At 43.4% G+C, this 25532-nt stretch overlaps 1 protein-coding gene across 2 annotated transcripts in view; it reads right to left on the bottom strand.

Moving 5' to 3' along the window:
* The window catches only part of EXTL3 (exostosin like glycosyltransferase 3), a 125870-nt gene that overhangs the window by 50461 nt on the left and 49877 nt on the right, over window positions 1–25532 (bottom strand). The window contains exon 1 of one of the 2 annotated variants that reach the window (XM_082656976.1): window positions 11162–11284. The exons of the other annotated variant lie outside the window; for it this stretch is intronic. The gene's annotated coding sequence lies outside the window, so the exon portion shown is untranslated. Of the gene's footprint in view, window positions 1–11161; window positions 11285–25532 lie in introns of those variants that run through there. 2 annotated transcript variants of the gene reach the window in all.

The following is a 25532-nucleotide window of genomic DNA, read 5'->3' as shown; positions in this document are numbered from 1 at the left end:
AAAAAACATAAAAACAAAAGAGAAAAATCAGTAAAACCAAGAGGTTTGTCAATAATTTTGACAAACCTGCTCAAGACTGACAAAGAGATACAAATTACCAACATGGGGAATGAAACAGGGGATATCACTACAGTTCCTGCAGGCATCAAACGGATAACAAAGGAAGTATAAACAACTTAACACACATAAATTGGACAACTCAGATGAAATGAACCAATGCCTCAAAAAACACAAACACCACAACTCACCCAACAGGAAATAGATAATTGGTCCTATAACTATTAAATAAATCAACTTTGTAATTTTAAAACTCCCCAAAAAGAAATGTCCAGCCCCAAAGGCTTTCACTGGAGAATTCTACTACATGTTTAAAGTATAAATACCTATTCTACACGGTCTCTTCCAGTGGCGGCAGGGGGGAGATTCCCGGTCCTTCTACCAACCCTGATACCCAAACCAAAGAGAGCACCAAAAAAGAAAACTACAGATAAATCTCTCTCATGAATATAGACAAAAAACACTGAACAAATATTAGTGAACAGAATTCAGTAATATATAAAAAGAATTAAATTATATTGCACTTAAGTAGGGAAGTGTTATTTTATATAGTTAATCTTATCCAGAAGCATGAACATTCATTCTCTCCATTTATTCACACCTTTATTTCTATCAAACAGTTCTGTCATCCTCATCCCTGCCCCAATATCTCATATTAAGTTAGTTTGTATTTTATATAATTTACTCATCCGTTCTCCTGGTTCTCCACCGCAACAGCTCATTCTCTGGTTCCTTTTGCCACTCCTTAAATACAGTTGTTCCTCAGGGGTTTGTCCCTTGTCCTCTTCTCTCTTTATCTTCATTTACTGGAGCTTGCCAATACCTTCAATTAGCACCCCCTGATTGGATGATTCTCAAATTTACCTCTCTAACCTTGATCTCCCTTCTGATATCTCTTTTCCAATGGTCAGCAACACAGACATCTACACCTCAATGTTCCAACGGCAGCAAGGGTACACCTCCTCTGAGTATAAGGAGGTTATGTTAGTTAAGTGTCTTCTCCCAACAAAGAGGGAAAAAAAGTTCAAAATACTTGTGCACAGAGATTTATCATTCAAATCACGGCTGATGCCCTACTTTTTACTCTTTCCCTAATCAAAATTTTCTTGCTGATAAATGGAAAGTAGAATTCTTCATATGTTAGCCACTCACTTGAGGGCTTGAAACCAGCTATGTTCCTGGAAAGCTGAAATGGTAAGTAATTCAAGTCAAAAATCCAGAAGATAAGCTGAGAAGTCATCTGGGGCTTAAGAGTTCTCATTCGGAGTTCTGCATATGCTTGTCTTGCCCCTTCATCTCCTCCCTCCTACGCCTCAACACACCCGTGCCCTCTACCATCTCTACCATCGCCTCCTCTGCTAACATTCCTTATCTCCACAGCGAACTCTTCCGTCATTGGTGGGAACATTACCAGCAATGAGGACCTTGCTTTCAAGAGTCTGTTGATATAATAACCATCCTACTGACTCGACTTTTCTTCTTGTAAAACTAAAACACTCTGATATTGAAACTTCCTATCATGGATTTGGCATATCACTGTTTATTTAGGTCTTCTTTAATGCCTTTCAACAAAGTTGTATAATCTTCCTCATTAAAAAATAAATAAATAAACTGAACTAAAGTAAAACACTCAATGGAAGAGAGAAAGAAAACAGAAGGGAGGAAAGAAGGGAATAAATAGCTGGTTCCACTTGGGCTGCTGTTATGCATTACATCTGAAACGTATGAAGGGAGAATGGAGCAAGAAGCAGAGAAGCTAGACACCTTCCAGATGTTCCCAAATGAAACCTTCAACTGACTTTAACATATTAAATAACTATAATAACAGCTAACATCTACTGAATGTTTACAGTGTGCCAGGTTAGACCTACTGTATTCCTTCACACACTTAATCTTCACAAGAATCCTATGAAGTAGGTATTACTAGTATTCCCACTGTATTTATACACGAGGAAACCAAAGCACAGAGCTTAGGTAACTTGCCCAGGGGCATCCATATTGAGTAAAACTTGGATTCAACTCAGTTACTCTAAGGCCCACACTCTCTATGTCTTAACCATTATGATAAACTGCCTGTAATGTTAACTCAGGGAACACAGAGCATAGGCACATCATGCATAAATTAATTTTAAATTATCCATATTACTACAGCTGTACTGTAATCACAGATAATGAGTTATAATTAAAACACATGGTAATACTATTCCAAACCTAAAGTCAACCTTATATTCATATTTGTTTATCTGCTAAACAAAACAAGAAAACTATATACTCAGAGTGAATGACCTACCTGTGCATCTGTGCAGGTAGTACTACACGAGCCCATCAAGAAGGCAGAATCCTATTACAACCCAGGAGCAGGTTCTACAGAACCGTTTGTACATTGCTGCTATTACTGCCATTGCCACAAGCCTTTCAAACTAGATAAAGATAGTTCTGTACAGAAAATCATTTCAATAAGGTTGTTGAAAGCAATATTTCAGAGATTTTTAAATACTATAACAACCCCAAAGAACATGATTTCCTGATTTCCTGCTAAGCACAGGCATGACAAACAGTCTGTTACCTAGTACCTAATTCAAAAATCAGGATGTTAATAAGCTAAACAAATTAAACAAACTAAAATAAATTTCCCAATACTAGCACTACTATTAAGACTCTGACTTCTCTCTTTTATGGTTCAAAATAACAAAAGGCACTTTCCAGGGAAGCTAACTGTTGTTAAAAAGTGACTTGTAAAAACTGAATGTAGGCAATTCACAAGTTGCAGGAGAGCGAGGTCATGTGTTTTTCACAATACAACCACCACAGTTTATTTACTGGATAAATTTAACCTGGGTGTAAAACAAAGGAAATAAAAAGTTGTCAGCAATTCAAAACCAAAATCAGGTGAGAAAAACTGGTTGTGCATTGACATACTTACTGAGTTACGAGTCAAGATTATGATACAATCACAAAGAACCACAGAGTTGAGCCACCCTTATTACAGGGCTTTGAAAAAAAGGAAAAACAAATATTGCTTGGTCTCAAGAACAGATTTCTAAGTCCAAAGGTGTTCCACAGATGCCCCTAGCAGACACAAAAGGAGCTCACCAGTAAGTAATAAGCGTTCCTTCCGCTGCTCAACTGTGTATAGGTATTAACAAGCAAACTAACATTGTTGATTAACCCAGGTCACAATATTGCTGCATTTAGTCAGCAATAAGCCTGAACCCAGAAGTCTCAACTCCCAGGATAAGTCCTCAATTGGAAAATTATGCCAATTCCTGTATCCGTTTCCCTTCCCACCAGTTTGATAACATCCCACAAATCAAAATCACATTGTCTCATGAGTCAGTTTTTAACTAGGGTTACAAATCAGATGCACAACTCAGCTAAGAATGTTTTCACATGATAAACCCAGGCCCACCAAACATTAACTGAATCAGAATTCCCAAGCATGGGCCCAAGCTCCCGCAGTTTGACAAAGCTCCCAAGTGATTTTAATGCAGAACACACTGCTCAATAAACTCAAAAGTACTGGTCTAACAAAGAACTGATGACAATCCTCATTCAGATTGATGACATCTGAATCAATGTAATTATAGACAACTAAGGAAGTCAAAGAGCAATATACCTTATTCATGCAGGAAGTCTACAGACCACATCATAGACTTTTGGAAGACGTGGGGGTAGACCTTTCACTTGTTATAACTATATATATATATATACAATGCACTCTAGATAACACACTTTACATATACTTTCTCATTTCATCCTCATATCAACCATCTTGGGGTTAGGCTTGTTTTTTCTACTTTGCAGAAAAATAAGTGAGAATCCCAAGGTTAGATAACCTACTTAAGGCCATATAGCAAGAAGGTGAGGAGCCCAGATACAAATCCAGGTGTCCGACCTGCACCCTGCTACCCACGTGTTTACTATTTGTTTACTTAAAAGACTCATTTTGGCTTTGTTCATTTACAATAAGCATGTATTGCTTTCATAATTAAGAAAAATATTATCTTGCTGCAGTCACTTCAAAGTACACCACATTAGATTTTTCCATAAATAACGTGACAATTAGCTTTTTAGAAAAAAATAAAGTTGAATTCCTGCATGACGAACCAAATCCCAAAATAAGTCCCAGATGGATTCAAGAGGTAATTATAATAAATGAAACCACAAAAAGAACAAAGGAAAACATAAATGTAATTTCACCACAAGATAAGTACAGCCACTTTTACAGGAATCTAGGCAAAAGTGGAATCCATAAAAGTTCAACAAATCTGACTATGTAAGAATCAAAGGCTTCTACATGTATTTTTTTTTTCAGTTGAGATTCAGTGAAAAGATTGGTGGAAGCATTTACAACACAGCATTACTTTCACAGAAGTAAAAGCAATACAATAGTGGTCAAAGGAAATAAGCAGGAAGCTACACAAAAAGGTCCAAATGCTAAACATTTTTAAATGTTTAATCATCCCAGCAATCAAAGAAGTGTACATTTAAAACAAGACACAGTGACATTTTCCACCTATAAACCAGCAAAGAATAGTAAAATTACAGTATCTGGTACTGACGAGGGTACATTCCCATACTCTGGTGCTGCGAAGGAGAACCGACACTCCTATGTGGAGCACAATTTGGCCTTAAGCAATAAAAGCCCTGAAATGGTGCCTTCACTTTGACCCTACAATTCCACTTCCAGAAATTATTCTTAAGAAAGAATCATGAATGAGAAAAAAGATTTAATATCAAGAATGTCCACATTACAAAGTAAACCATTTAGTATAATAAAGTACAGTACATCTCTGTACTCCGCTGGCAGCTACAGTGACAGGTACTCTTACGCTGTATTCGTAGGAACGTAAACTTGCCATCTGTAACAAGTCTTTAAAATATTCATATCTTCGACTCAGCAATTTCACTTTCTAGGAATGCATTCTATGTGAACAAAGATTTGTATTATTGATATAAAAATGTAATCACCAAGCATTCTCTATAATAGCAAAAAAAAATTATAAATTAAATGTCCACGATTAGGAGGAAGGTTAAATATTAAGTATGATAAATCCATGTCATTAATATGATTATCAGTCTGTCATTAATATGTTATCTCTCTGTCAATAAGCTTTTCAATCGTTTTAAATCAAATGGGAAAATGTTCACAATATGTGAAAAATACAGATTCCACTGTATGGAAGGAGGAGGTGTAAAAACAGGTTTTTTTGTGTTTTTTTTAAAACAGGTTTTTTAAAATAAGATCTTCAGATAGATTTTGCTGAAGAATCCTTCTGGAACAGTCAACTTGATGCACAAGTGCCTAGACCATAAACTAATTTCTCTAAGGGTTTCCATGCCTCAAGAAAATAAGATTTTCACCTTATGCTATGGAGGTATACAATTGATATCATTAGTGTAGACTCTAGTCTCCCTAAATGAGATAGAAAACTCAAGTAGAAGTTTGCTAAGCAATACGTAAATCAGCTTTATGACTCAGGCATCCAACTTCAACCTGCATGGGTGAATTCAACTTGAGACTCCGATTCTGTCATCCCTTTATCACTACTACCATCTTTCTGATTCATCAGGCCCCCTAACTTCATAATTCTTGTCTTTCTTGACTCATATGTTCCTTATCCTTTTTCAACTCATAAACTAAAGGGGTAGACTACATGATCTCAAAGATCCTTTGAGATTCTAGGACCCCGCTGACTTACAACTGCCTTGCACACAAAAAGCACATACATACTGTTTACTGGTGGCGGGGAGGGAAATATTACAAACAAATAAACTCAAGGCTATCCCCAAGACCTCCTTTTGTTTCACCTCCAAAATTTCAAGCATAATGCTTTCTTTTAAGGCCCCCCTTAATTTTCCACTGAATCCGATAATAATAATTTGGAGTCCTCACCAACTATCTTCTCCATTTTAAGCCACAATGCCTTTATACTTTACAGCTCCACTTCAGAAATAAAGGAAGTCAGGCTGGGAAGAGTAAGTCAAGGTTGGAAAAAACCCAGGATACAAAAAGATTTTATCAGTCTGGAATATCTAAGCAGATAACATTTAAAAGAGATAAAGGCAGGGCTTCCCTGGTGGCGCAGTGGTTGAGAGTCCTGTACCCCGATGCAGGGGACACGGGTTTGTGCCCCAGTCTGGGAAGATCCCACATGCCGTGGAGCGGCTGGGCCCGTGAGCCATGGCCGCTGAGCCCGCGCATCCGGAGCCTGTGCTCCGCAACGGGAGAGACCCCAACGGTGAGAGGCCCATGTACCGCAAAAAAAAAAAAAAAAAAAAAGATAAAGGCAGAGTTCAGGCACTTAGATCCCAAAACTACAAGGAAATGATTTAGCTTAATAACAGCGCGCGCACACACACGCACACACACACACACACACACACAGTTATGATTTTAGTTGACTATAATTTCAGTGAATCAAGAATATATGACTATCACCTGTTTTTCCTGTTTTTTTGTTTTGTTTTGTTTTGTTTTTTGGTATGCGGGCCTCTCACTGTTGTGGCCTCTCCCGTTGCGGAGCACAGGCTCCAGACGCGCAGGCTCAGCGGCCATGGCTCACGGGCCCAGCTGCTCCGCGGCATGCGGGATCCTCCCGGACCAGGACACGAACCCGTGTCCCCTGCATCGGCAGGCGGACTCTCAACCACTGCGCCACCAGGGAAGTCCCCCCTGGTTTTTTTTTTAAACAAAATATAGTCAAAAACAAAAGAGTAAAAGTTACCCCACTCTGCACTCTGACACTGTATACTGAATACTGTACACTGTGCTGAGCGCCACACTTTAAGAGGAACATTAACAAAGTGAATGCAGGGCAGAGGACTAAGAAATTGGTGAGGGGATTTGAAACTGTCAAATAAGAAACAGCTGAAGGAAATGGGGATCGACAGCCTGTGGAGTAGAAGACCTAGGAAAAGGATGGTAATCTCAATGACCACAGAGGCCCTGAGAGTGAAGTAGATGAACCAAGGCGGCCGGCAGAGACCTTAGCAAAATGGAGGGCATATGGGCTTCCCTGGTGGCGCAGTGGTTGAGAGTCCGCCTGCCGATGCAGGGGACACGGGTTCGTGCCCCAGTCCGGGAAGGTCCCACATGCCGCGGAGCGGCTGGTCCCGTGAGCCGTGGCCGCTGAGCCTGCGTGTCCGGAGCCTGTGCTCCGCAACGGGAGAGGCCACAACAGTGAGAGGCCCGCGTACCGCAAAAAAAAAAAAAAAAAAATGGAGGGCATATTTAGCATCTAAGGGAGATTACCACCATCAGAAATGTGAGCTCTACAGCACCAATGCCTATAATTTTTTCTTAAGAAAAGCCAGAAAAAGAGATTTTTATGTGAAATCTCTGCATTTCTGAAAGTTGGCTCCCAATGTAAGTCTTTGTGTAAGTTGGGTGGCCAAATGGTATGTGCACAGGCCTCACTTGATCCATGCACACTAATTTGCAACTCGTGTCTTGGGAAACATGATGGCTGTCTTCCAACATCTGCAGAACTGTCAGAGGGAAAAGGAATAGACTTGTTCTACACAGCCCTAAAAGGTGACACTCACAGAAAGGCAAACTGCAGCTCAATAAGGAAAAGCATCCTAAAAACTAGTCTGCAAATTAGAATGGGCTGCCCAGAAAGGTTGACATCACTGTATTCTAAGAGGGACAGGTCAGTAAATGTTATTAGCCAATTCAAGAATGCTGCCTCTTACTACATCTGGTCAAATAACTAAACCTCCCCAAGCCTCAGTTTTCTTTCCTACCTTCCTCCCCCTCAAAAAAAGGAATACTGTTAACATTTAGCCTCTTATCTCTCAGAGTTACTATAAAGATCAAAATCTATGTGAGAAAAAAATATATGAAAGTATATGATCGCCAAGAACTATAGTAATTTAAGACATTATTGTAATCTACCATCATAATGTATTTATGTATGTCTTATCTCTTACTATACAGGCTAAGGGCATATTCCAAATCTAATTCATTTTTTAAATTCCTCAGAGTACCAAATGTTTGTTGAAAAAAGGTTTAAAAGGAAGTTGGAGGAGACAGGTAAAATGATGACAATGTAAGAGGATAAGATAAACAGCCAAAAAAGCAAACATCCAGGGGGTTAATCATTAATAACACTGATCAGCCTAAAAGGTATTGGGCACAGTCAAACGGAGAAATACAGAAAAGTAGCAACATGTGTGTGAAGGCGCGATACTTTAAGGCAGGCATTGGCAAACTACAGCCAGCTGCCTGTTTTGTAAATAGTTACATTAGAATACAGCCTTGCTCATTCAGTTATGGATTGCACGTGTGTATTATTGTATGTACATACTGTATATAGGTACTATATATCAATATATGTTGTTTTCAGTCTACAGCAGCAGAGCTGAATAGTTGCAAAGCCTAAAATACTCATTATTTGGCTGTTAACAGAAAAAATTTGCCTACTTTTCTATAAAAGTACTCCCAGGTTACAAACCACAGAATGCTGAGACATAGTTCATCTTCCCTATGGCTCCATCCCTGCGATTTTAATGGGTCATTTTGGTACACGTAAGCAAAATCCTACACTAAACATCATGACCTAAGAGCCCTAAGAGCAGAGGAGGTAAATATGTCACTGAATGGGGTCTTCATATTCCTCTTATATACCCAAGATTATAAAATTTTTAATGCTGCTTCTTTTCCACCTAGTAATATCACCAGAGATCTGAAAAACTCCAGGTGTACAAGGAGTGTGGAACTGGTTCAAGCAGGAAAAGATCATGCTTAGAGGTGAGCCTCCCCATCTCTCTTGAGTTCTCGAACTCCGTCTGCTTGAGCTCCACTATTTCAAGGAACCTACAAATAGATGAAAAATCCTTTCTTTCCTCTTAGTTACCCTATCATTACCAGTTCTCAAAAGGAACAGCTGCCGAAAATTAAGAGGAAAAAAACAAAATGAAGATAAATATGTTAACAGAAGTTTCCTGAGCTAAACTTAATATCCAGCAGAAACTAGTGCAGTTTTACGACTTTATGAAAGGTTCATATTCCTTGCCTCACTCTGAAGTAATTATATGCAAAGACATTCAAGCCTCTACCAACAGCAGATCAGGAGGGATCTTCATTTTTCTCCTAATACCTCAATCTCCTTCTGCTTCAGGCAGTATCTCCAACCCTCCTCCACCGGACCATCTACCAGTCTTGGCTCAGTTAGGGACGCCCACACACACACAGCCCACCACAGCCAAGGCCTCACTCCTGTACCGCCCTTCAGTGAGTTTTCAATCAACAGCCATCCTAAAGCCCTGAGGGAAAGGGCAGGCCCTTATCTAATCCCCATACATTCTTCTGATGGTGTCAAGCTATCCTTTGAATCTCCCCCCTTCACCCCCTGGAAGTCTACTTCTCAGGCTTAACTTTACCCCTGACTCATTTCTCTCAAACCTGTTTGCTTAAATTCTTTGTATTCACAGGTTAAAACTCTGAGGCCTAATCATAAAAAGATTCCAACTACACACGCTAAGCAGGTTTTCTTCGCCTTAGTAAAGTGAGGCGTGGGGACCTGAAGACGCAAGCTCGGCAATAGTTTGTCCAGTAGGTATGCCCCCCCGGAGAGCAGTGGCCATCTCTTCAAGTATTAAATAAACCATGTTTCAAGTATTCTGAAGATACACGATTTGAATCCTCTTCCGGAAAGCACTGAGGCCAGTTTCCCTCATATCAATATTTATGAGTACTAACGACTCCTCACAAGAAGAATATCAGGAAATTCCCACAGGAAAAGGTATTTTTAACACACCAAGTATGAGTTTAACAACATGGGTCTTCTTTCACCCTGAAATATTTAAAAGTCCCCTGGTAAAAGTTGGTGAGAACGCTGAGCTCCACTCAAGACTATCAGGACCACCCAGGTTACGATCCCAGGCACTCAGTACAGTTAGAATAACTGAACCAGAGTGCGAGACACTGGCTGAGCAAAACGGGGGTAAAGGCCGTCTTCGTGACTACAATGCACAGATCTTTTAAAAAACGTCAGAAAACATGGGGAGCCCAGCCTTCAAAAATGAAGCTACCTAAATTGGAGAAAGAAAGCGAGGAGAAGAAATATAAAGAGACCTCTTAGATAAACCACATATGGGGAAAAAAACGACATGTGCTCTGCCTCTCCTCCTCCAAACGAGTGGAACCGAGAGGACTTGATGAAGCCCCTTAGAATTTCTGAAAAGAAAAGAGGAGGGAGGAATTCATCAAATTCAAATCTTTTGAGAGCCACAAAAACTTAAAAAGGTTCTGAACCACTGGCTCAACGTGGAGAAGAGAAACAGTCTCTCTGCAGTCTGGCAGCCCTGCCCGGTCTCCATAGGGTTCCGGATTCGCACTGAACCGTGCCGGGTAATCCGAATAACTCGGCTAAGATTTCAGTCGTGTAGACGCGCACTCCGCAGCCCCTCTCCTGCCCAAGCAGCTTTGGGCCCACCGCTTCAGATCCTGGGCCCCAGGGCCCCAGAAGCACAGAACAGCAGCACCTGGACCCTTGGGCAGGAAGTGGCTATTCTGACTGTGGGCTCCTCATAAAAGGAGGTGAGCCTGGTGAAAAGAACCAGAGGAAGAGCAGCTGCTGGCGGCTGTGTCTGAATGCAGCGGAAAGCAGAACTGGGAGTGTGTGCACGCAGAAAAGGGGAGGGGGGGCAGTCCGGGAGGCCCCTTCGTGGACCGAAGATGCTCTGCACAAACAGCTGGACAAACACAGGAGGGGAAAGGAGGGGAGAGGGCTGCACAGCTGAGGCCGAGCCTTTAGAAAAAGGGGTAGAGGTGGGTGCGAGGTAACTGGGACTACAGGGGGTGTCTGGGGGTGGGGTGGTCACGTTTAGACCCCCCCAAACCCCCGAGGGGGCCCGCTACCCGTTACCCACCCCCCTCGCTGGTGGCTAAGGCTCTGGAAGTCCTCTCCCGAGACGTCTGAGAAGGCCTACTCCGAGGCTGCACGCCCCCGCCGCACCGGGCAGCAGCCTTTCGCCGGCTCCCGCGGCCCCAAAGCGGCCGGCCCCGGACGCGGCCGGCCCCGGGATCCCTACCACAAGCCCCTTCCGGGCTGCCGCCCCGGCTGCTCCGGGCTCCCGCCGCCGCCAGGAGTCCTACCGGCTTCCAGTTCAGGGACGAGCCGCCACCGCCGCCTGCGCGAGACTCAGGCTCCCAACAGCCGCTCTCGCCGCCTGCAGCCCGCCTTCCAGGCCGCGCCGGATCCTCAGCTCCCCCTGCAGGCTGGCAGCCATTTCCGACCAGCGCCGGCGGAACTTGCCGAAGTGCGCCGCGCCGGAAATGGCCGAACCCGGGCGCTCGCGAGCTGGGGGTGGGGGTGGGGGCGGGGGCGCGAGGAGAGCGTGGGGGGCGGGGAGTTGGCGGGGGCGGGGGGAAAGGGGCGTGGCTGGGGCAAAGGAGCGGGGCGGGGCGTCAGCAACTTTGCCGACCGCGCCCAAAGGACCGCCAAGGCCTTGGGCACCGCGAGCGGCCACGCCGGGGATTGTTGGGAGACGCCCGCGTGGAGGAAGCCCGTGCCCGCCCCTCTGGGCCCTCAGACCCGCGTCCTACCAATGCTCCTAACCCTTTCCGAAAAACCTCTCCGGGGCTTGCGAAGAGAATGCTCCCGCCGGTTCTGGATCGCGTTCTGACTCCAGAACCTCAGCCGCTTGGAGCGGCCCGGTGAACTTTAGGTCTAAAAATAAAGCCATCCCCACAGAAAAGGCCTTCCTCAGTGAGCTTACCGGTCTCTGGCAATGGTCTGGAGTTGTGAAACACTCTGATTATTTAACAACAAAGAAAAGACCGGACGGCGTGATGCCTAGGAAAAAAAATCCCGGAGGTTTGCAAAAACAATGGTTTAGTCCAGTCGTGTTGGCGTGGTCAACCAAAACTGGGAGGAAAAGGCGATGCAGTTTGAAATACTTAAGAGCCAACCCCTGTGAGCGGAAAAGCGCACATATTCCTACTGCCCTAAGAGATGCGTCGCTGTCAACTTCAAACTTGCAAAGTCAGGACAAAACTTTTTGTTTAACTGAAATGATGCGAGTGGGTTGAGGAACTCCACCAATCCTGGAAGACACACCTGATTATTAATGTTGACTCAGGAATGCGTTTAAGCCATTATCCGTAAATGCAATATGATGTAAGATCAAATTTGCTTCAACTTTCTTTAAACATGCTTTTGATTTCCAAAGGGCGGGGCTTCTACTCCAGGGTTTTCCAACCAGGGAACCCGACACACACCAGGATACAAAGAAGCTGGGGAGGCAAGGCAGGGGAGAGCTGGGATCCCCGTACTTGGGTGGTCTGTACGTTAGACAAACTGCACGCCCTGAGACCCCTCCACAGCTGCCCTGTCTCATCCACACACCTTTCCTGGTGGAGCCCAGAGGCTGACATGGGACAGTTTGGGCTAAGGTTTCCATTTGCAAAACAAAACTTTTCAAAACCTAGCAACCTGTTCTCCAGAGAACACTCTTCATCTCCCCAAACCCATCCACCCCTCCTTTTTCTGATCCCCCTTTTCTTCTCTCTTTCCTGACATCTTCTTACTCTTCCCTCTCACCACACTCTTACCTCTCCTTTTCCCTTTATTACTAAGGACAAACTTAAACCTTCAAAGTCGTACCACTGTCATATATGTACAAAAACAACCCCTTTCTGGGCTTCCCTGCTGGTGCAGTAGTTAGGAATTTGCCTGCCAATGCAGGGGACACAGGTTCGAGCCCTGGTCCAGGAAGATCCCACATGCTGCTGAGCAACTAAGCCCGTGTGCCACAAGTACTGAGCCTGCGCTCCAAAGCCCATGAGCCACAACTACTGAGCCCGTGTGCCACAACTACTGAAGCCCGTGCTCCTAGAACCTGTGCTCCACAGCAGAAGCCTGCACACCACAACGAAGAGCAGCCCCCGCTCACAACTAGAGAAAGTCCGCGCGCAGCAACGAAGACCCAACGCAGACAAAAATAAAGTAAATAATTATCACACACAAAAAAATTCCTTTCTAATTTTTACCAATTTTGTTGGGAAAAGTTGGAGGCAGGGAAGCAAAAATCAAAATGCTTTAAAAATCAAAAGAAATGAAATGAAATGAAAATGGGGAAAACTGTTCTGTTGCCCAAATATCAAGAATAGCCTGGGCTTCCCTGGTGGTGCAGTGGTTGAGAGTCCGCCTGCCGATGCAGGGGACACAGGTTTGTGCCCCGGTCCCCCGGTCCAGGAAGATCCCACGTGCCGCAGAGCGGCTGGGCCCGTGAGCCATGGCCACTGAGCCTGCGTGTCTGGAGCCTGTGCTCCGCAATGGGAAAGGCCACAACAGTGAGGCCCACGTACCGCAAAAAAAAAATAGCCTAAAGTTGTTCTTTTTTTTTTTTTTTCTTCACACTTTATCTTCTTGGCTCTCCTCCAGAGGTCTGTGGCAGCAGGCAGAAGTCTGGCAGTGTGGGAGGAGACGCAAAAGAAGCCCAGAAGCCAGGGCTGGTTCATCACCAAGCACTGGTTCATCTCCACGCGGACAAAAGAGGGCCTGCAGATAGCTGCTTCCTGGCGGACTCATCCTAAATGTCTTCTTCTACATCTGAGTGACTTAACATTGCTGCCCCTAACGCCGACTTATTTGATTCCAACAATAGTTCAAGGTTTAGGGTGAAAAAGGATACCCAACCAAAATTTGGTCAAACCTTGACATCCCTAGAGCCCTGGGTGCTGCTGAGCACCTGCCTCCTTTGGATCTTGTGAGCCTCTTTTCTCCCACAGTTCATCTCTCTAGCTATGATGTGGGCCACTTTCTTTTCCTCTCCGCCTTCTCTTCCTAGTATCATCTAAACCTCGAAGCAGATCCCTCACTGCATCGCCCCAGTCCCTATTTTCCAGCTGCACTGGAGACATCACCATCATCATCCTATGAATACCTATTTTATGAATACTAAGCTAAACCCTTCGTTGGCATTGTCTCAGTTAAATCCTTGCAGGGTGATATCAGCTTACTGATAGGGAACTGACATGTCAAGAGGCTAAATAAATAAGGTGCCCAAGGTCACAGAGTGAAGTGCAAAGTACAGATGGAACTCCAAGTCTCCCCAACTTCAAAGTCAATATTCTTGACCAGAACAATCTGGTTGTCTTACCAGGACCTTAAGCTTAATGTATCCCACACTGAACTCATCTTTATCCCTTCCCCCTATGCTCTCCTCAAATGCCCTTATTTATAATAGTGTGACCATTATCTTTCCTAACATAGAAACTCAAAACCTGGCATCATTTTTTTTTTTGGCTACGCCATGCAGCTTGCAGGATCTTAGTTCCCTCGGCAGTGAAAACACCGAGTCCTAACCACTGGACCAACAGGGAATTCCCCTGGTGTCATCTTTGACATCTCTCTTTACCTGCACGTTAAATCAATTTTCAAGACTTAAAGCCTTGATGTGTAGGATCTCTACAATCTGTCCTCTGCAGTCTCACACCTAGTTCCTGGCTTCAAGTCCTCTCCTGGGCTGTTGCCTTACTATTTTAAGTTCTGGCTCAGGAAATACAATCACATTCACAGGGGCTCTCCTCAAGAAAGAAAGCCAAGACAACAGGACATACAATGAAGCTCATCTTCACTGATATGAAACCTCTCAATATTATGACTTTTTACAACATATTGTAGGCTTCTAATAGCAGAAGCCTATGGATCTTCTCTCTAAAGCATGGTCATAGGGACTCAGCAGTGCCCAGTCTCTTTATTTTTGGTTCCAAATTTTAAATTCCCAGAAAAGAGGTATGACTGGCCTGGCTTGGGTCCCTTTTCCACCTCTCGATCCATCAGCCTTGGTTGAGCAGCGGGTGAACCTTGTCTAAATATAGCAGTTGGAGCCTCTCCTATAAATAGGGCTTGTTGGGCTTCCGTGGTGGCACAGTGGTTGAGAGTCCGCCTGCGATGCAGGGGACACGGGTTCGTGCCCTGGTCCAGGAGGATCCCACGTGCCGCAGAGTGGCTGGGCCCGTGAGCCATGGTCGCTGGGCCTGCGCGTCCAGAGGCTGTGCTCCACAACGGGAGAGGCCACAGCAGTGAGAGGCCCGCGTACCGCAAAAAAAAAAAAAAACAGGGCTTGTTCCCAGAAAAGGAGGCATACACCATTCATTCATTTGTTCATTCATTCATTCATTCATTCCATCAATAAGTAGCTGAGCACCTACCAAAATATATGCAAGGTTCTTTCATATATGCAAAATGTCTAGAGCATGACCCTGCCCTCATGCCATGAAAGTCACAACATAAAAAGAAATCAGACTTCCCTCGTGGTGCAGTGGTTAAGAATCCGCCTGCCAGTGCAGGGGACATGGGTTCAAGCCCTGGTCTGGGAAGATCCCACATGCCATGGAGCAACTAAGCTCGTGCACCTCAACTACTGAGCCTGCACTCTAGAGCCCACAAGCCACAACTACTGAGCCCGCGTACCACAACTACTGAAGCCCGCGTGCCTAGAGCCCATGCTCCACAACAAAGAGAAGCCACCGCATCGAGAAGCCCATGCCCTGCAACGAAGAGTAAACTAGACCCCACTCGCCGCAACTAGAGAAAGCTCGCGCACAGCAACGAAGACCCAACACAGCCAAAAATAAACTATTTTTTTAAAAAATAAGAAATCACTAGATAAAATCATAACAATATTCACCCTTAAGAGACCATCAATACAATTATATGTAATGGAAGATAATTCACCACACCGTATATAAGCCTCTGGTGGTAAAAGTAATCAGTACTAACACGTACATGTTCAACAAAACCAGTCCATGGCAGCACCACTAGAAACAGACAGAAACAGAATAAAAACTACCCAAATGTCCATCAGCGGTAGACTAGATAAAGTATAGTGTATTCACACAGTGGAATACTTTACAGCAATGAGAATGAATGCTTTGCAAATATACACAACAAAATTGATGAATGTCTCAACGTTTAGCAAAAGAAGACAGACAGGAAAAAGTATATAGGGTATGATTCCACTCATAGAAAATATGAAAACAGGCAAAACTAATCTACTCTTAGGAAGTAGTTACTGGAGGGGAACAAAAGGGGCTGCGTGGGCACTGGTCCTGCTGTTTCTTGAGCTGGCTGCAGTTACACAGGTGCGTTCAGTTTGTCCCAATCCATCAGGCTATACACTTTACATATGTGTCCTTTTCTATATGTATGGTATCCTTCAATTTAAAAAGTTTTTAAAATTAAGTAATTAATGGTTAAGGCAAGAAGCCTTTAATCACCCTTGAACACTGTTGCTATGTTTATCCTAGAGATGTCAATTACTGCTGGCCCCGTCCGCCACCTTCTTAGAGACCCTAAACCCATCAGCCTTTGGAAAGAGCCGCCACTCCTACTGCACGGCCTCCTCCCCTCCAGCCCCAGCTGACTGGACTTGCTCTCACCTGGACACTTGGGAGCCGGACACTTTGAAGCTGAGTCAGGTGATAGAGAGTGCTTCATCTAAGAAATTGCACAGATTTGAGGCAAAGAATTTCTGGACATATGCACTGTGATAAGCAAAGAAAGTTGATCTGCAGAAAAGAGAGCCAATACACAGAAGGAAGCAAACAAACCTGTGGGAGATGGAGGGACACGCCCCAGAGGCTGCTTACTCTCCAGCTCTGGTACGCATGCGCCCCACCTGCCACTGGGTATCCATCAGATTGCTCACGTAACCATACTAGCACAAAAAAGAAAACCTTACTTATTTAAATTAGTGTGAATAGGTTTGTTTGTGGCACGTATTACCTCATTTAGTCCCTATGACAACCCTACACAGTAAGTACCATGACGATTCCCATTTCTCGGAGGAGAAGACGGAAGCCCAGAGAGGACAAGTAACTTGTGCAAATCACACACCCGGTAGGTGATGGTGCCAGGATTTGGACCCAAGTAGTCTGATCCCGGAGCCTGAAATCTTAACAACTTGACTACACTGCAGTGCGAGGGAAATGCTGAAAATGGCAACGTGAATTGCATGTTGCGTTAATGGATTTAACTAAGGCATCTGATTCTGTTTAATGGAGAAATGATAAAAAAAGATTTAAAAACTGGCTGTCCTAAGAAGTTGGTAAGTACTTCTTTCACAAGGGAATTACAGTTTGAGGTGTAGATGCCAGAGAAACATAAAATGCATATAATGTGACAAATTATACTAAGTAAGACTGTGTTCTTACACCAGGAAATTGTTTATTTAAAAAATTTCAGCAAAACGCTCTCTTAGCAGGTCCCCACTGATTACCTATTTTCCCCAAAATGTTAATACCCAGGAGAAGGGAGTTTTCATGCTATGGAAGGAGAAATTGATGATAAAAGTTACTGCAAGTCTCAGGGAGGGAGGTGCCAGTTGTCACTTTCCATGATAATGGTCAGGCCCACAGTCCACTCAGCAGAGCTTCTAGATCAATCACAACCAAGCCATTGGTGACCCCCAGCAACCTTCAAAAGGTATGATTCAGGAATTGTCAGTGAGTTTAAGTCAGATAAGAACTTGTTCTCTCCGTAATGCTTTGATTTTAAAAGAAAGTGCTGACAACCACTACTCAGGATCTTTCTATATATGACTGAGCAATTTTGTGGCTTATATTTAGAACAATGCATGACAATTTCTAGATTAGAGTTCCAAGGTTACTCTTCTCTTTGGTCCATCAATGCCAAAAAAGACAAAAGGTCATCTTCTGAGGCTCCACGGATAGCACTCTTTAGCCTGCTAAATGGCTCAGTCTGAAAGTCCTTGCTTTGAAGTTAAAAAGAGGCTGTTTTGTCATCTGGCAAAAGGTGGGACAGTTTGGGTGGTTTGCGATAATTTGTAGTAAGAACACTGAGTTAACCTGAGGTCCAAAACAAAGCGTGTATTACCGTCAAAAAGAGGATTTAACTCGTTTCCTCACTACCTTGCACGTGGCTGTGAAAAATAAGTTTTGCTAATAGTTTTGCTACTGTAGAGCACAGGGAACTCTATTCAATACTCTATAATGGCCTATATGGGAAAAGAATCTAACAAAAGAGTGGATATATGTATAGGTATAACTGATTCACTTTGCTGTACATCTGAAACTAACACAACATTGTAAACCAGCTGTACTCCAATAAAAAATTTGTTTAAAAAAAGAAAAATAAGTTTTGTACTAGTTTCACATCAGGAAGCTTAGCCTGAGGCAAACCTGTTGTCTACACAAGACGTGTAATCTATAATGACCAATTAACATTCTAAAAGTTACTGTCCCTCAAATATAATGTATCTGTCTCTAAGTTCCCTTCTTCCCTCAAAAGCCTTCTCCCCTGTGTGTTTTTATTCTCTGCTCACCATGTCAGCACAGCTTTGCCGAGGCAGTCACACTGGACGATCAGTAGATATCAAAATGCCATCAAAATTTCCTAAGCCTGCTCCTGGAAGTTCCAAATAGTGATGCAAATGTTCCCAAAGGCAAATATACAGGCACCTAACACTTGCCCTAAATTACGCCAGTAAGTAGTAAAAATGTGCCCAGTTAGGTACAACATGCCACAACATGGCATGAATGACTAGCTGAAGACCTTAATGCAGTGAGAGCTATAACCAGAAAAAAGACAAGTCAGGCCAAGCACTAGATGGCTGAGTTCCAATGTCACATTTGTAGGTAGCTCCACGACTCCAAAATTGTCCTAATACCAAAAGTTACTCATAGATTTAAAAAATCAACTGCTCACTACTTTCACTTAAAAACGCTTCCTGTAGGGCTTCCCTGGTGGCGCAGTGGTTGGGAGTCCCCCTGCCAATGAGGGGACATGGGTTCGTGCCCCGGTCTGGGAGGATCCCACATGCCGCGGAGCGGCTGGGCCCGTGAGCCATGGCCGCTGAGCCTGCGCGTCCGGAGCCTGTGCTCTGCAACGGGAGAGGCCACGGCAGTGAGAGGCCTGCGTACTGCAAAAAAAAAAAAAAAAAAAAAGCTTCCTGTAAACAAGGCATTCCAACTGAAAATTAGCCAAGTGTCTCAGAGGTACTTAAAGAACGTCAATTAACATCTTAGTTAACCAATTTGCCTGGAAAATCAAAATTGAAAGAGCAATTCCCAAGTGTAATCTTGCTCAAAACTTTTAAAATATATAACTTTTTAATAACATATGGATTTATGTATTCTTTTTAAGTAGTTTCTGCCAACCAGATTTTCAAAAGAAAAATGTGGAGATTTTAAACCAATTCATGAAGGTTTGCAACAAGATTTTATTAAAGAGAAATACTATTTTCCCAAATATTCCTAAATATGAATTCTCAACCTAAATAGTGAGAGCATGTTGCTAGTGGTCCCAGTCGATCCCAGAACAAAATAATCATTGACCCCTTCCTCAACCCAAGCCTTCAGAAGCCTTGCAAAGACTATGCCACAGGTCAAAAATGGAACCAAATGAAAGTGTGACCACATTTCTACAAATACATCAATTCTGTGGTCCAAAACGAACAACCCAAAGCTCAACTCTAATGGATAACTCTAATGTCGGATTATTTCACCCTCTTGTTACAAAGGGACACACATCATTACGTTGTGTAGGTTATGATGAAAAGCATAACTGTAAGGTGAAGAGGTGATTATTTAGTAAAAGGATGGCTGATATAAATAATCCAAAAACATTTTAACCATATATGAAAAATGCTAAGTATGAAAATCCTTTAAAAGTTCAAATACTACCTGCATTTGTATTATTTTTATGTACATTTAACTATGTTTCAATGATGCTCAATATTTCCTTATATTTCATATTTAATTAGCTTAAACAATAAGCATGTAAATGTTAGTAGGCACATAAATTAATAGCAAAACAATCACAAAAACTGATAAATTAAATATTTGCCAACTCTATGGCTTCCTTCCAGCTCCTGAGCCCAATTTTGTAAAATCGCTATCTTTATGTATCAACCATTTCCATTTCTCCCTTTTTCACTTACTTTGAATGGACTATTATGTGTTTCTACATGATTCTCATAGTCATCTCTAAAGACATTCCATGTCTGTCTCAGTGGTTCCTGAATGACAGTTTTTTGTTTGTTTGTTTGTTTTGCGATACGCGGGCCTCTCACTGCTGTGGCCTCTCTCGTTGCGGAGCACAGGCTGCGGACGCGCAGGCTCAGCGGCCATGGCTCACGGGCCCAGCCGCTCAGCGGCATGTGGGATCTTCCCGGACCGGGGCACGAACCTGCGTCCCCTGCATCGGCAGGCGGACTCTCAACCACTGCGCCACCAGGGAAGCCCCTGAATGACAGTTTTTAGATCAAGAACAAATGAAGTTTTCATCAGTCTACAGTTAAACGAGAAAAGCCAAGGCAAGTTAGTGAGTTTTTTTTTGTTTTTTGGTTTTTTGGGGTTTTTTTGCGGTATGCGGGCCTCTCACTGTTGTGGCCTCTCCCGTTGCGGAGCACAGGCGCCGGACACGCAGGCTCAGCGGCCATGGCTCACGGGCTTAACCGCTCCGCGGCATGTGGGATCTTCCCGAACTGGGGCACGAACCCGTGTCCCCTGCATCGGCAGGCGGACTCTCAACCACTGCGCCACCAGGGAAGCCCGTGAGTTTTTAATAAAGCTAAATTTATTCAATTGAAAAGATTGTCCTTTGAGATTATGTCCTTTCCCTTTTCTTGTGCTAACATGTGTTTTTATGAAATGATGATAATGGTAAATGGCAGTTTTTTCTTTATCTTCCTTATATGACGAAATACTGAAACATACCTATTTTGCTCCCTACCACTATCAGTTATTTTTTATTTTACTAGTCCGTTAAATCCAAAAGTCAACTAACTACCAGTCTGTCTAAATATCTCCCTTCGTGGCATTTTAAAGTATAAGCCCACACAGACACAATCAAAAAAAATGTTTGTGGGGGCTTCCCTGGTGGCGCAGTGGTTGGGAGTCCGCCTGCCGATGCAGGGGACACGGGTTCATGCCCTGGTCTGGGAAGATCCCACGTGCCGCGGAGCAGCTGGGCCCGTAAGCCATGGCCGCTGAGCCTGCGCGTCTGGAGCCTGTGCTCCACAACGGGAGAGGCCACAACAGTGAGAGGCCCCTGTACCAAAAAAAAAAAAAAAAGTTTGTGGAAAGACTCCTGTGTTGGCAGACCTCCAAAACGTCCCCAATGATCCCTGCCCCTGGTATTCACACCCTTGTGGTCCCCTCCCACTCTATACCAGGGATGGTGTGTGTGACCAAGAGAATACAGGAAAAGTGATGACGTGTCGCTCCTGAGATTAAGTTATACAAGGCTTTTCAGCTTTCACCATGGTTTGTCTCTTTCTTCCATCCCTCACTCTGGAAGAAGCCAGCTGCCATGTCATGAGCAACACTACAGAGAGGTCCTTGTGATAGGGAACTGAGGCTTCCTGCGCAAAGCCAGGTGAGTAAAACTGGGAGCAGACCACCCCAGCTCCAGCCAAACCTCTGGATGACTGCAGCCTAATGGAAAACCCTGAGCCAGAACGGCCCAGCTAAGCTGCTGCTGAATTCCTGACCTACAGACATTGAGATATAATAAATAGTTGTGTTTTAAATGACAAAGTGTGAGGTAATGTGTTATGGAACAATAAATAACTAATGCAACTCCTTTATCCTTCTTCAGCTACAAGATGAACAGCTCTCTAGCCCCAACACAGTGCCAAAACTGCTTAACATGTATTCATGCCTACATTGGGAGAGAGGATTAGTGAGGTCTTGTGATCTCCATTACTCTGGCTTTAGTTTGCTTACATCGACTTTTTCCTTCTCCGTTGCTTTTTCTACTTTTCTCATATTGACCTAAGTACTCAGTAAACTGAAGAATCCATCTCTAGCAAGGGAATCAATTCTACAAGTCTGTAGGCTTAGTTAAAGGAATCATCCTATGTAAATATGGTATTTTATAATATTTTAGAAATCTGGTAAATTTCTATTGACAGAATCCCTCACCTTGGCTGTCAGATCTTCACAAGCCCATCGTTATCGCAACAGATGAGCATGTCTCATTCACAGAGAAAGCAGAAACAACAGACATAATCTCTTTTAAATTCCGTCTTCCCACTTTTAAACCTATCTATAAATATTGGGGTGAAAAATTATTATTTTAGCAGCTGATGTCAGAGCTCCTCTTAGGGATAGAAAATGCCTTATTGAGGAAACTACCTTGATATGAATGAAGTTTTTTTTTGGTTGTTTGTTTTGCGGTACGCGGGCCTCTCACTGTTGTGGCCTCTCCCGTTGCGGAGCAACAGGCTCCAGACGCGCAGGCTCAGCGGCATGTGGGATCTTCTCGGACCGGGGCACGAACCCGTGTCCCCTGCATCGGCAGGCGGACTCTCAACCACTGCGCCACCAGGGAAGCCCAATGCTTGAAGTATGAAAGAAGAAAGCTAGACTTACAATAAAACTGAAGAAAAGAGAGAGCTAAACAGAGCTTTACATTAAAAAAAAAGAAAGACCAAGGAGATGAGGACTGAAAGAGAGCAAAAAGGAGAGGAAATGGGAGGGGGATAAGGAGAAATGGGGCTCAAACAACAACGTGGGAGGTAAAAGCTTGGGGAGAGAGCTCCAGGGACAGCAGAGCTGAAAGTAGGTTTAAAATAGAAATATCTATTATTGGACTTTACATTGTTTGTGTTGCTAAGGACATAAAATCCCCTAAGCCTTCAGTAATATCTGACACATGCACAAATGCCTTAGGTGAGTGATTTGGAGGGAAATCCAGGAAAAAAAGATCGGGGGCGGGTCTGAGTTCTACAACTGGGTCAGCGTGGAACCAAGGAATAAGAACAAGGGAATTGAGTTACAAGTGACATGAAGAATTTAGTGGAAGCAGAAATGCAAAAGCCAAAGGAGCCATAAAATCAGCTCCCAGGAATTAACAGAAATCTTGGAGCAGGCATTGAAGGCCCCAATGGATGTGGGATGGGGACAAGCTAACTTCAACACTTAAATCTCAAAAGAGAACGCTACTTTAGCTGACATCTGGGTACATATTCACGGATTCTCCTCTCATCCGTTCTGGCTTTTGACAAAGAAGCCCCAAAGTGGCACTACTTTTTTTTTTTTTTTTTTTTTTTTCGGTACGCGGGCCTCTCACTGTTGTGGCCTCTCCCATTGCGGAGCACAGGCTCCGGACGCGCAGGCTCAGCGGCCATGGCTCACGGGCCCAGCCGCTCCGCGGCATGTGGGATCTTCCCGGACCGGGGCACGAACCCATGCCCCCTGCATTGGCAGGCAGACTCTCAACCACTGCGCCACCAGGGAAGCCCTCTACTTTTAACCTAGACCTTTCTTCTGAGCTCTTAAGCCAAACTGCCCACTAGACATCTTGTCCTAGGTATTGCACAAACCCAGCCTTCCAAACCAAAGTCATAGAGACTATTAACAAAATGACCATTTTCTCTGTCTTCGCCAATTCTTTTTCTTCCTAGTAACCATTTTCATCATTTTTTTTTTTTTTGGCTGTGCTGCAGAGCTCATGGGGTCTTACTTCCTCAATGAGGGATGGAACCCGTGCCCCCTGCAGTGGAAATATGGAGTCCTAACCACTGGACCGCCAGGGAATTCCCCCATTTTCATCATTAATATCAACTGTTATCCTCCTGTCTCCCTGTCCACTGTGTCCAACTGGCTATCAGAGTTTGATATCCAGAATCCTATGTCCACCTCTCAGTCCTGCTCCATCCCTCATGACCCCAGGCCTTTAGAGCCACATGGGCCTGGGTTCAAATATTAACTATGCCATAAACTTACCAAGACTATTCTTGGCCAAGTTCCTTAACCTCTCTGACCTCAGGTTTTTGTGATAATTAAATGCAAAATGGCCAGCACACAGCTGGAATTCAACAAAGATTCTCCTGCATCCCCTTCCTTCAGGTCTTCTTCATCACCTGGTCTAATGCAACGTCCACCTCGTTGGTCTCTTCTGCCCTTTCTCCTCCAAGATGCCCTACAGTTAAATTCTCTAGAAAATAATATGATGCTATCATCTCTTTGCTTTAATATCTTCAACGTTTCTTTTTTCATATGGAACAAAGTCCAACTGCCTTCCTGTCCCTTCTCCCCCATCCTGGTTACTCTAAAATATTGAGTCTTCACCAGCTACATCATATACATATTGGCTTACATCTCCACACATGTTGATCCCTCTGGTTGTAATTCCCTTCCCACACCAAGTTGTTCTGTCCAACTCGCAAGCTTCTTCATCCCCTCAAGAACTTTTTCAAAAGCTGTCACTTAACACGACAACGAAAACTCGGGCAACAAAAGCAAAAATAAACAAGCTAAAAAGCTTCTACATAGCAAAGGAATCAATAAGTTGAAAAGCCAACCTACAGATTAGGAGAAAATATTTTCAAACCACATATCTGATAAGGGTTAATATAAAAGATATATAAAGAACTCCTAAAACTCAGTGGCAAAAAACAAACTACCCAAATAAAAAATGGGGAAAAACCTAAACAGACATTTTTCCAAAGACGGCATACAGTCAACAAGTACAAGAAAGGTGCTCAACATCACTAATCATCAGGGAAATGCATATCAAAACCACGAGATGTCCCCTCACACGTGTTAGGATGGCCACCATCAAAAGACAAGCAATAACAAAATGTTGCCAAAGATGTTGCCAATAACAAAAGACAAGCAATAACAAAATGTTGCCAAAGGGAACCTTTGTGCACTGCTGGTGAGAATGTAAATTCATCCAGCCGTATGGAAAACAATATGGAGGTTCTTCAAAACACTAAAAACAGAACTATCCTATTCTGGGTATACACCCAAAAGAAGTGAAATTAGTACCTCAAAGAGGTACCTGCACTCCCATGTTCACTGCAGCATTATTCACAATAGCCAAGATATGGAAACAACCTAATTGTCCATTGATGGATACACACAATGAAATATTATTCAGCCTTTAAGAAGATGAAACTCCTGCCATTTGTGACAACATGGATGAACCCAGAGGACATTATGTGAAATGAAATGATCTAGATGTGGGAAGATAAAAACTGCATGATCTCACTTAGATGTGAAATCTAAAGACGTCGAATACATACAAGCAGAGAGTAAAACGGTGGTTTCCAGAGGTGTGGAGGTGGGGCAAACAAGGAGATGTTGGCCAAAGGGTACAAAGTTGCCATCATGTAGGATGAAGAAGTCTAGAGATCCAGTGTACAGCATGATGACTGTAGTCAGCAATACTGTATTGAATACTGGAAATTTGCTAAGAGGTTAGATTTCACCACAATACAAGGTTAACTATTCTGGGGCAAGGAAACGGTACGTTAATTAGCTTGACTATCATAACCGTTTCAGTATGTACATGCATACAAAAACATGTTGTACCCCTTAAATATACACAATTTTAATTTAAATTTTAAAAAATTTAAAAGCTGTCACTTAAAGGGTGACACCTATCTTAACTGGTTCAGATTTTTTTTAAAAAAACTACTGTCTATGCCTACATACACATACAAACACACATAAAGGGAAAAGAGAAAATGATAAAACAAGTGCA

Source organism: Grampus griseus (genome assembly GCF_964374135.1).
Source record: "Grampus griseus genome assembly, chromosome: 6".
NCBI lineage: Eukaryota > Metazoa > Chordata > Mammalia > Artiodactyla > Delphinidae > Grampus > Grampus griseus.
This window is presented reverse-complemented; position numbering and strand designations above follow the sequence as displayed.